The sequence below is a fragment of the Eufriesea mexicana genome, unplaced genomic scaffold (assembly GCF_001483705.2).
Source record: "Eufriesea mexicana isolate 0111107269 unplaced genomic scaffold, ASM148370v2 scaffold798, whole genome shotgun sequence".
NCBI lineage: Eukaryota > Metazoa > Arthropoda > Insecta > Hymenoptera > Apidae > Eufriesea > Eufriesea mexicana.
Window position 1 is genome coordinate 1,440,776 of NW_016908980.1, and position 13,515 is coordinate 1,454,290.

General features: G+C 40.1%; 1 protein-coding gene across 3 annotated transcripts in view; it reads right to left on the bottom strand.

The window, feature by feature from the left end:
- The window catches only part of Sytbeta (Synaptotagmin beta), a 123,414-nt gene that overhangs the window by 22,326 nt on the left and 87,573 nt on the right, over nt 1-13,515 (bottom strand). The window lies entirely within an intron of this gene.

Below are 13,515 nucleotides of genomic sequence, written 5' to 3' on the forward strand. Positions count from 1 at the left end.
AATGCCGAGGTATCGGGGTAGCAACGCGTTTGTTCTCACCCACGGGCGCAACTGTCGAAAATTGATGGGGATTGTTTTTGCCCATGGAGAGAAATACCACGAGACTGTACGAACACCGTCCGTGACTGGAACAATGAAGATTTACTCTGTACCTTCGGAAACATTATTTCTGCTCCGGCAAGAAATACAGCGATAGCACGTATTCGGGGGGCAAAGTAATAGCGCGGGAGAGTCAATTTAACCGATGATTTAAATTCACGAAAATTTCGAGGAAAGGAGAATAAAATGGGAAAGCATAGCCCGTGGGAGGGGAATAAACAACTCGTGTTTATTTCGCTTTTTACCGATTTCCGGAAACAATTCGTTAATTGCCGGTGGCAATGGAAGTCGAATTTGTGTCGTCAGATTTTTGCAACAATTTTTGTCGACATGGGAATTTTTAGAATCGTTTTTACTCGACCAGAATAGAAAATTTTAATCGAAATTGCTGTATCGGTTTCAATTTTTCGGAAATTTTGAGTTTTTCTAAAAACGCACGATTTTTGGCTGAAAAGAAAGTATTACGAAAAAAGAAAGAACGTTAGAAGGTACATTCTTGTGTTACAAGTAAGGTGAATGTATTCGGAGTTTATCAATGTTCATAATTATAATTATTCGTGCTTCTGAATAATTATAATTGGTCACCGAAGTTTAAAAATGAGTCCGAGTTTATTTTCTACGAATATTCTGGAATTTTTAGAAAGAATTCTTAATTTGACAGGAATTTGCTATGCAGTAGCGTATTCTGTAGGCTTTTTTGAAGAAGAAACCATCATGGAACAATATTAAAATGATGTTCAATATTTGTAGGATGATAAAATATAAATCGGGAACAAGTAAGTGAGATTTTGCCGCCACGCAGGCGTTACGCGCAGCGTCAGGGCCGTAGCACGCGTAAACGGCACCTAAAACATCGTTCGGTACATTTAACCTTCCATATAAATCACATGCATACGTTCTCATGACTCTTTTATACTGATACTAATTATACCTTATAGTAATCGTAAAGTTATAACAAATTCCTCTGAATCACATGTCATTTGAAACAGGTTCGTTATTAGATACATAAATGTGAGTGATTTCGAATAACCTGTACAAACGAGATATCCTTTTTCAGTCTTTCCATGTCATATTTATCTTCTATCATCGTTGATATACCGTTATATAAATAAGGAGGGAAACCTGAAATCATTTTGTTAAAAAAATAAACTCAATATACCCCCAATGCAATCCGTTGATACGGCACTAATACCTTAAATAGGACAGACAGCGCCATCTATGATTTTGGCCTCAAAGCTCCAAAAGTAATAGGAACATAGAATATACGAGGAGGTCGTCTAAACCTGGTCACGTGATAAATATGGACAGCAAGCGGTTAGAAAAGGACAGAGACGACGCCGCAGTGAAGAATCACTAATTACGCAATTTCTGTGATTAATTTATGAACTTTTATAATTGCATCGTATAGGCGCAACTTTGCGGAATTTTCTCATATAACTTTGGATATTAATTTCTTCTTAATTAATTAATTATTAATTTTTATTTCACGGCAATTTTTATTTGTCGATACTGATTCCGGAAAAGCTAATAGTTTTTCATTAATTACGATCCTTTATGCAATTAATTTGTGATTATTTATGCATGAATTATAAAAACAAGATCCTTGCGAATATTCACATAATATTTTTGTTCATATTTTACTTCTAGATTTGCTCATAATTAAATATGTTATCGAAAAATCATGGCGGTTGTTATTACTAAATCAAGGACGCCATCAAATAATTATTAATAACAAACTAATTTAGCAAAAGTTATGAACGAATGCTATATAGGAATGTAGTTTATAGTTCCAGCTTTGCGATGCATTCATAAAAGTCTATAAATTATGCACAGTAATTGCGTAATTAGTGATTTTTCACTGCGGCGTCGTCTCTGTCCTTTTCTAACCGCTTGCTGTCCTTATCTTATCACGTGACCAGGTTTAGTCGACCTCTTCGTATATTCTATGTTCCTATTACTTTTGGAGCTTTCAGGCCAAAATAATAGATGGCGCTGATCGAAAATCGCTTGATTGATAGTGCCGTATCAACGAGTTGCATTGGGGGTGTATTGAGGTTATTTATTAACAAAATTCGTACTGCATATTAAATTTTGCTGCACATTTGATACAACATTTTTATTTTAATTTTCTGCTCTTTTTACAATAACACAGCGTACAGTAATTATACATATACAATATTTAGTATTAATTTTAACAGTTTGTCTTCACTAATAATGACATTATTAATTAATATATTATTGATCGATTAGAATTTGGTAAGCATAAAAACCATAAACGAAGATCGAAACAATGAATAAATAACACTGCTGTAAATGTAAGAAAGAGGTATATATATACTTACGTCGTTTGTTTGTAGAGTTATAATGAATTGCATTTTTTTTCCGTAGTCTGTTATATATTAGTTCCATCATACTTGGTACTCGGATCACGCGTAGTTACGGCACTGCGTGGCGGTAAAGTCTCGTACATACGTTACCGATGAATATTTTTATTATCTTATCGAATTGAAAAATGTTTCGATAATTCTGTTCTATGCTTTCTTCTTCAGAAAAGCCTACAGAATACGATTCTGTGTAGCAAATTCGTGTAAATAAAGAAATTTGAGGATGATAGTGCAATTCCGTTTGAGGAGAGAAGGGGATTTGTAGTCAGGTAGGAAAGCTCTATAATAGTTACGCAATGGATGTTACAGATTTTATTTTATTATTTTTTATAATAATTCAAGAGAAATAAATGTCATTAATTTTAATATAAATACAATGATTAAACGTGCACTACTGTTTAAAAATTTGGAATCACTCATTCGATGGCGAAGAACTTCGAATTTTTTAACTGAAAAAATACAAATTAATGTTTGAGCTAAGTATTTAATAAATTAATAAAATTAAATAAATAAATAAACTAAATTAATAAAATTACAGTCTGAAATTATTATATTTATTTCAAATTATGTCTCTTATCGCAGTGATCCTTTTTTGAAATAAAAATACTTTTGAAAAACCATTGAAAATTAGCTATCTATTAAAAAACGAAGTATCATCGCTCTCACGGTACAATAATTTAAATTTCGTAATTCGTACAATAACTCGAAATATACCAATTATAAAATAAAGTCCAAGTATGACAATACAATAGAGAAAACCTCTTTTCTATTATTACAAACAAGAAACAACAATTATACCTATCTTTATTTGGTTTTCTTTTCGTAAATCATAAAAATTACAAGTGCCTCCGTCGCGAGGACTTAGTTATGCGAATTGAATTCCACGCTACGTCACCAGTCGATGGTTAAAAATAATTTTGTTATCTCGAACGCGATTCCCGGAAGACCTCTTTAATGTCTCTATATGTACAGGGCAGCGCAACTTCCGTTTCGGATCGTGAAAAAGTAACAACAGCAGCGAAGCACGTTTGAAAGGGCATTCTTGAGTACTCTAGCTGGCAAGTAAGAGGTAAGAAAATACGATAAGAGCTGGAAGGGACTGGAATTGTTTCATGCTCGGCTTATGGCGGAACTCGTTCCACTGTCGTCACCCCTCGATAAATTTTAATGTTTACTTAAACGTTCTATGTGGAACGACTTTTGTTTCCTTCTTTCCAGAGAGATTCAAACTTCCCGCATCCTACCGTGTCAGCCTAGACGCTCTAGTTGCCTCTCTGCGTTGGTCTTCCCTTATTTCTATTTAGAATAATTTGGCCAGCATTGAATATAAACGCGACCAGATTATTTAAAATATGGAAATGCGGGGATTTGCTCGAGACCGTAACAAGATACGATTTGCATCAAATATCTGTTCCAGTAATACAGAATTCGAAGCATATCGAGCAACAAAGATGTTTTAATATATTCGAGGCTACGTCATTTCGAACTTTCTAATTAAAAACCTGTGACGTAGCTCTACGTCATTTCTTAAATCTTTTAATCGAATGCCGGTGATTTATTATGTAATTTCAAAGCCTGTGCAGAATATTAATGCCATAATTGTGCTGTATATCCTACGATCGCTACACGATTTAGTACATGCATCTTCTCATGACCAGAACATTAGAAAAATATATATTCGACGAATTTAAACAACACCATTAATTCCTTCTTATTATAAAAATTACATTAAGAAGCAATATTTCTTTTTCCATGAATATTTACATAGCAAATTTTTGAGGTATACGGCTACAGACTTTTGGAAATTACACTCGGTCGCGAAAATGTATCGAATAACTTGTTTCGACATATTTCGAACATCTTTGCTTCCAAACGAAAATGTATAAAGGTAGATTTTTAAATATAAATGACGAAGGCATTATCGTTAAGCCGAGTACATTTTTAGTGCCATTTCCTAGGCCACGATCCTCGCTAAACGTCCACCCATTAAGACTTTCTACGCCCAGAGAAAACGCAGTCCACGAGGACAAGATATTTCAGAACGCTACGTGTACTCTACGTTCAATTATTTAACTTAGAAACCCCTTTTTCTTTGCCGCCTGCCCTCTCCTTACAATTTTCTTCACGTTGTTCCCCGACTATCTTGCAACGTTCTAATTTTTATGCCCGTTTCTTTTATTTCCGTGGTCGCGAGCAAAGGTATTCCTCTCTTTTCTTGTCTTTCCATCTTGCACGAGCATCTCCGGCGAGCAGAACCGAGTTAATACAGCTTCAACCGTGGTTTGTCCCTGGACCTTCTCGGGATAAGTCGTGGAAAGCGAAGTTTTCGTTTCGCCAATAAAGACATCATAGTTCCAGTAACAACGTTTCCACGATACGCTTACTTTTCGCAACCGAGTTCTCTTCGTTCGTCGTTCGAGCCGTTTCAAATTACATGGCTACTTTGAACGATGATATCGTTGGGAATTATCGTCGAATATATAAGAAGGAAAATCCCGCTTTGTAGAAACTTTGTCACACTTTCCGTCCTCGGCAGGAGATGGTGTAATAGTTACGATATTTGTTAGTACATCGTTACTATATATCGTGTCGTGTCTTCTGCAAAATTTTTCGAAAGATTTTTCATTAATCAAACTTGAAGCACTTTATTCTCGTTTCTAAATATACTATTCGCTTTTCTCTGATCGGGACGATTACCCAGGAGTCGAGAAGTTCGTTATCGGTAAATATTGAGGAGGACAAACCTAAATCGATGATGCTTCACCTGTCTCGAGTCTCTAACTTCTCGACTGTGCTTTTGCATCGTGCTTATGCAACATTTGTCCTCTTCTTTGGTCAGGATGAGTACCTTTATGTCACCAGTCTTGTTCCATCTCGCTGGCATCGCTGAAATTTATTGGAGCCTAAGTCGATAATCTCGGTATTATATAATACTTTAATACTCGATACCTTTATTATTCCAAATCTTTAAATTCTCCGACTCATCTCAGCTGTCCTTATATCTTCTTCGTCATCCTTTTCGGCCGGGTTAAATATCCCTACATCACGGACCTTCTCGTTTAGACCTCGCTGACGTCACGTCTGCCAGATATCAAGAGGGTGAGCCTAAGTTGACGACGACCTCGCCCCTTAACAGCACCCGACACGCTTTGACCGTTAAATGGCCACCATAAGCCTAGACCGTCTCAAGGCCTCTATTCCTCAGGCAACGAGACAATACTCGATATCTTTGCGCAATATTTTCTCACAAATATTCCTTATCAATCGTCACTGGTCTCCCAGACTCCTATCTCTCGGACGAAGAATCGCAGACCGTTTAAAATCCACTTATGTCATTTGCACCTCGGAGGTACACGCGTAACAGGTAATCTGCGGACAGCCTCGACTCTCATTAGGGAATTCGGTTGCTGAAAAGCGCAGACAACGCGATTTAGCCCGTGACAACAGAGAGCGGTCCGTTTCGCGATGGATTTTGTTTCATCGCCGTTCAATCGTCGTTCGCAGACTGCTCGACGGACGAAGATTTAATTAAGCGGAGAAATAATTTGTACCGCCGATTACGATTGCCGGCCAGAGCGTGCTCTTTAATTAACAGCGCTCTTCCTGAATCCAGAAATCATCCACCGTGAGTTAAACGCGCTGTTGGAGCTGCAACGTAACACGGTGTGCGTCGGTGTGTTATTAAAGCCGTAGCTTTTCGAGTTTCGTGCTGGATGTTTTAACAAATAAAGCTAACTGAAGCTCACAGCATTATTTACGATATTCTTGTTATTCGCGTTTGTTTGAACGGCAAAGAGAAGCTCGTCGTTTCGTCGGATGCAATTTGATGTTTCTACTTTGCCAGGAGCCAGAGAGGCAAGTGTTTAAGTACGAGCCCGAGCTCTGTCATGCGAGATAAGGATAACGGAGTACAGATCGGGGTACGGGGGCTTTGTATCGTTGTTCTTTGTGCCCATCGATATTTGCCAAGATCTTCTCGAAATATAAAGTCGATGTATAAAGCGTTGGTTAAACAAGGATAGACGTGGATGGGAATATATGGATGTTGTCCTTCCTTAAGACAGCTTGTTCGAGATATTGGAAAGGAAAGGATAGTTACAATTTTCCTTTAGTAAAGTTACCGGAGCAATCGGTTAAATATCGCTTTCTCGAGTGCAATATTCGGAGTCTCCGCAACCCAAAAATACCCTAGCACCCTTCTTCTACTTTCTGCAACTTCTACTTTCCACTTCTCGTTTCCATCAACGAGTCGGAGAACCGAGAGAAACACGTGAAACGAACGTAAAAAGTGAAAAAGACGGGAAGAAAGAAACAGAATCAGGCTTACAAAGGTCAGCGAAGCAATTAGTCTTCTAACAAAGTTAAAGATCAGTTTCCAAGAGTTAGTTTGACGATCTTCCGAGTATACGACCGCCAGGGACTGCTCAATAGCTAGACCCTCCGCAAGACGAAAATTCCCATCCCGACATCCATGTTTCCCTTTTTCTCCTACTTTCCACTTCTCGTTCGTGCCGACGAGTCGAGGCAGCGGAAAGAAAACGCGCCGGACGAAATAGAAGTGAAAAAGCAAGGAAAGTTCGTTAACGAACGGTCTGGTAACGATATCTCGTTACGAGCGCTTCGGAGGACTGCAGAGTCACAGCAGCGCAAGACCGAGTCGTATCAGGTACCCTAATCGCATAGCGATTCCGTGTACTCTTGATACAAGAAGACGAAGTTCGAAATAAATCCGGTAATTGCGTAAACGAGCTTCACTTACTCCAAACGTACGATCGCGTGTTTCTATCCCGATCTCTCGGTGTCTGTTGCACACACGCGTGCACAGATTCGCAGGACGAGGACCAACGTGCACGATATCTTGTGTATCGGAGAGCACCGGTCGGGAATGCAATTTACATCATTATTTCGCGAAACGTACCACCATTTAGCTACGCTGAAAGCTTCTGCGTCATTGTAGACATAGGCTCTAGTGCAATTAGCAGCTACAATGACTGTCGGGTATCTTGGGTTAATTTCAGGCTCGATTATTGACAGTCCTCCACTCTCATCTTCCATTCCTCTACCGATCTTCCTCGTTGCAGTGAAATTAAACCCACGACGATCGTGCGAGCTCTCTCTCAGAGCTAGAAACAGGACGACGAAGGGTCAGGTGAGTGTGCAAGTGTAAGGATAGTTCTAAATGTCTGCTGGCACAGAAATCGTAAAATGGTGGTGAGTGAAAAAATTTGATGGTGATAATTACTCGATTATTGACAATCCTCCATTCTCATCTTCCATTCCTCTACCGATCTTCCTCGTTGCAGTGAAATTAAACCCACGACGATCGTGCGAGCTCTCTCTCAGAGCTAGAAACAGGACGACGAAGGGTCAGGTGAGTGTGCAAGTGTAAGGATAGTTCTAAATGTCTGCTGGCACAGAAATCGTAAAATGGTGGTGAGTGAAAAAATTTGATGGTGATAATTACTCGATTATTGACAATCCTCCATTCTCATCTTCCATTCCTCTACCGATCTTCCTCGTTGCAGTGAAATTAAACCCACGACGATCGTGCGAGCTCTCTCTCAGAGCTAGAAACAGGACGACGAAGGGTCAGGTGAGTGTGCAAGTGTAAGGATAGTTCTAAATGTCTGCTGGCACAGAAATCGTAAAATGGTGGTGAGTGAAAAAATTTGATGGTGATAATTACTCGATTATTGACAATCCTCTATTCTCATCGTCTATCCCTCTACCGATCTTCTTCGTTGCAGTGAAATTAAACCCACGACGATCGTGGAAACTCTCTCTCAGAGCTAGAAATAGGATGATGGAGAGTCGGGTGAGCGTGCAAGAGTAAGGATAGTCCTAAATGTCTCCTAGCACAGAGATCGCGAAACAATGTCAGTGAGAAAGTTTTGATGGTAATAATTAAAATAATCTGTGAAAATTATTTTACAAATTTAGTGGTCTGTGGAATCTAGACGATTGACCCGCTAGCCTCCGCTAATAGAGAGGGTGCAGAGGCTTCCGGGTCATCGATTTAGTCCAAATTTTGCACATCGGTAGATTTTGTTTCCTCGTGATCCGTGTAATTCGCGACTGGGTCTGAAACGTACTAACGAAGAACCCTTTAAGCGAAGTTCCTGCAAGTGAGAATTATTGCTCCAGCCAGTTTAAGATGGCATTAGGTGGTCGCTGTTACGTGGTAAGGGAAAGTGAAACGGAGATGAGAGAAATGTTTCGATTTTCTGCGGTGGATGAGGCGAAGGATGGAATTTGCGAGACAAAGGGCGTTGGTTTGGTAAGTCGTTAATATTCATGCGAACCCGGAAGAAGGATTTTCTACGGACTACCTTAGACGCCTCGAGTTATTGTAACTTCGTCGAAGTGCGGGAAATACGAGGATTAATTCCTTCCGACTTGTCCAAGTTCCCTCGATTCGTTCAAATTTCTTCAGTCGTGGATCACTTCCCGCTGTGTACATAGGTTTCGAGATAAGCGAGCCAAGTCAAAGGAGAACCAATATTTGGGTATATACTTCGTGGATACAAGATGTTACGATCCTTTTGTTAAAGGGAAAGGCACTGAAATGCAAAGAAAATGGTACGTATCGCGTTCGATATCAACCTCCATGATATCCTGGCCAAGTTGGACAATCGCGAACAACTTTGATGGTATTGGTTCAGGCGTGGTTTACCTTTTGCTTCCATACATCGAGTTCGAGATAAGCGAGTGAAATCAAACAAGAATAAAAATTAGAGTGTACCCTTTGTAAGTACAAGGTATTACGATTCTCCTGTTAAACAACAGGCTTAATTTCTGTAACCAACTTGGACAATAATGGACAATGGTGTGGGTTCAGTGGTAGCTCACTTTCTCTCTGCACATATGGATTTCAAGATAAGCTAGTGGAACCAAACAGCAACGAAAATTAGAATATACACCACGGGTGGTAAGAAATTTTCGATCAAACACGATAATGCGAAATTGTCTGAAATATTATATCAGCATGAAACGGAGCGTTTAAGAAATTAATTCGAACTTTCGTTTATTATGCAGGAGAAAATAACGAAAGGATAGGTATCATTGAGTTTGACCAAGAACTTTCTGCCAGGGGCTAGTATTTCGTATTCATCTGCTAAAGAGAGGCGCAATGGACTCCAAAGAAAATCCACGGATATCAGAGACGTGAATTATCCCTACGACATCCAAGCTGAACAATCACGAGGAACAGAAATGGCGGCGGTCGACACGCGAAAATCGCGCGACGCTTTAATTACGCATCGACGGTCGAATCGTTTCTTACTAATTAATTCAGGACGTCGCGTAAATGTTGCATAATAATGCGTCCGGTTAATATCGTTAAAGCGAATTCAGGCCAGAGGTAGGCAGATAATTAAATTTGGGATCAACGACCGGTCGGTCGGTGGCACCGAGTGCAACACGCTGCCCTAGGCCTACAATAGCAATGATGCTTTCAGCCTGCCTAATTGAAAGTGGCAATACATTTCGCGTGTGTAATAATGGAAATTACGTTGCGTCGACGCTGCCTCGGGAAGAGGCAGCTTAAATTCCAGGCTCACCTCCAAAGACAGAGTGCCCGATGCACTCTCGATACCCGATTCTGCAACGCAGCAACCGGTTAACGGGCTTCACGATCCACCTCTGCCCTAATCGGCCAACCCAAAGGAGCAAACTGTTGCAGAAAACCGGGTCCCTCCGCCAGATTTGCATTTGCATTTCCCATCATCCAATCATGACTCGAGAAACATGATTTTTCTTCGCAGAAAGGCTCACACTCTTTTTCACAATCTTTGACAGCTAATTTTTTGACATTTAATTCTCCATCGTTTTTGACATTTTTTGGCATTTAATTCTCCGTCGTTTACATGTATTTATCTGTTTCCTTTGTGTGTGCGTTATAGATTTGTTTGCAATAGAATTTCTTTTCATAAAATGTAAAGGAGAGTCGAGGTATCGCGTGTGACTTACTGTTAGACTTAACTTCCACGGGATAGGTATATATCGATGGGAATGGAAGGGAAAAAGCAGGAATAGTTCAGTCAGTTGGATTAGATCAAAACTACCGAATCAGCAGCATGCACGTTTTAGTTAATTACGAAGTCTTGCAGGCGAGATTAGCAATGGACAGTATGCAAATGCGCTCGACGCATTCGAATTAGTTGCTCGCTCATACCGAATAAACAAGTTTCGCGATTCGCGAGCTAAAAGTACGAAGTACACATCACCGGGAATATTAATGATCCATTGATCGACGTCCCAGTGGCTTTGTCAGAAAATGTGGTTTAATCAAAGATTCGCCGAGTTTATTGAAAGAAAGAATGGAAAACGAAGAAGAATTTCGAAAGAGATACAAGTAAAACTGCTCCCTTATTCTCTGCTGTTCAACTCGATTTCGTTTTGCCAATTACATCGATTACCCGAGCGTGTATTAATCTGTAAAACGCATTCGAGATAAACAGGGATATTTCATAACGGCATAAATCGATCTTTTCTCCGTTCACGGAAATATACACGACCTCAGGTATCGAGGTTATGGAAGTCTCGATAGCTATTACGGTTTATTAAGAACGTACACGTGCGTTTCGAATGACACGGCAGAATTTTTATTCGAATTCACGCGCTATACCGTGATTAATTATTCAAAGCACTTAAATATTCATGGCCGAAGAAGAATATTCCCTCTTTTGAAATTCAAAAATTACTCTAGCAATTTCTCACATAAGAGCGGGACATAAGGGGAAGAGAAAAGGAGCACAAAGCGAATAAATATCGAACAGCGAAATAGGTTTGATCTAGATCTAAAACGTCCGATGAAAGGGGATAAACATAATCAGTGGAATAACACGTAATAACTTGGCTGGCTATCGTCCAACGACAACGATACGATCATCTGTTCAATTATTACTAAATGAACATGCAAATCGGATTTGCATCAACTCGTATTATGGTCCACGTATCCAGCGATTATATATGCTCCAATTCAGACCACAGAGATATGGAAAATTCTGCGAAAGCGAATTGCAATTTCAACTTTGCCATCCGTATTTATCTCAAACATCGGCCGGAAAAATTCGCGAGAGAAATAGTTAAAGTTAAGGAGGTACTCGAGGGGTTCGAGGAGTACCGCGAAAATAGTTGGCGGTAAGGGAAGGAAAAAAGGATAAATCGGCCTATCAAATTGCCAGCACGAGCCTGCAATCCGGATTTCTCGCTTTCCGAACGATTTCTCTAGCAATTGAGCTATCTGGCTGGAGCGAATAACCAATCCGTGTGTTCCACTTCGGCAATGTGCCGGTTTCTAAACGTATCAAGGATGGCTGCACCATGAGCAACCGATCGATCTGCTCGTTGCATATTTTAGAACGTTATAGCAAGGAAAAATCGAATAAGATAAATGTCAGTGGATTAGCTGTATTTTATCGATCCATCGATCGATAACCATGCATCGTCGAGTGTTCTTCCAGTTTCACGTTACGTCGCACGAGATCTAGCTTAGCGATATTTTGACACAGACTTACGATAGTGCGATAAAAATACTCTTTGAAACATCATTACGATTGCAATTTAATAAAATATAAAGTAGATATATTTTCGACCTCGTTTGTTCTGAAATACCAAGGAAAAGGTAAAAGGTAATCGATGCTTCTATCCTTATCCTATAACTACCTTAAGTCACCTATTAATAATCCGCTTCGCTAATTAAATTTCGCAATTTCAAGACACCGTTTAAACCAACTGGGACGGGAAGGAAATTTTTAAAACGCGTTCGAGATACTTTATAATCCTCGTATCGTTTCGTTGATCGTTTCAAGAATTTCGAGAAAAGTCCAAAGTGTATTTCCGAACTCATCGTTGCACGAAAGCTCCCGGCGAAATAGCTAACGTCGTCGCGACGATTTAAAGATACCCCATAAACCAATTGTCGGAAAAAGGAAAAGGCGAGAGCTCAAATCCCATTAACTCGTACAAATTACAGACGTTTCATTCGTGCAAATGCAAATGTCGCCTTCCGAATAAATCTGGCCGCTGGTAACGGGGAAACAAGTCGACTCGCTTAATATTTACCGTGTCAAACAACGTTCGACGCGTAAAATCCTATCAGGACGACGACGGCAGGATCTCGGTTCCGGGACACGCGAGACCTTGGCAAGATTAATTGTCACGACGAAAGGAAAAGCGGTGTTTCAGCAAGCCACGGTGGAGAGCCTCTCGAAACTGTGACGAGAGACAAGCGAAATTAACACTTGGACGGCTGGACACGTGAAACTGGGTTCTGTCTATAATTGTGCCGGTATAACGCCACAGACGCGATATTTTAGTCGATTCGCGTATAATTCTATTTAACCGTAATTCTATTTAAGGTTAAAGGTCCTTATCAGCTTGAATATCCGGTCGTTAGAGGTAAATTTGTACGTTTCTTCCGTTCGTTCTTCATTTCGGGGTAATATAATTTTTGGCAGAATTGAATTTAATTTTCGGAGCTTGCACGATATGCATCTCGAATTATAAAAATTATGGATTGCCAAACACGAAGGGTTCTTATCTGGTTGGAATATCAACTCGCGGCAAATAAATTTCCACGCCTTTTCATCGACTTTCTCGTTTAATAATAATTTTCGAGGGAATTAAATTCAGTCAGAGGTTATATAGTTGTACAGAACGCGGATAATTAATACGCTATAAATATTCGCGCTGAAAAATCCGCGAGTATTTATTTCGCGGAGCGCGACCGTCACCCAAGCGTCGCGAGCAATGGGTGCGGGCGCGCCACCCACCCCTGCACCCGTGCATCAAAAACGTTTTTAATTCGACTAATAATATTTGATTTAGCGCGAAATTGCACTTTATTCGTCGTTTCTCTCTGTCGGAATCTCTATTCGGATAATCGAATCGTCGCGCAACCTGCGTCAGTAGCGTTGGATGCGAGCGTTATCGAGCGTGTATGATCATCTTCGGCAATTTCTCGTACCGTTCCCGCGACCTTGTGCCTGGAAAAGCGACCACACGCTTGACCTAGCCACCCAGGCCCGTG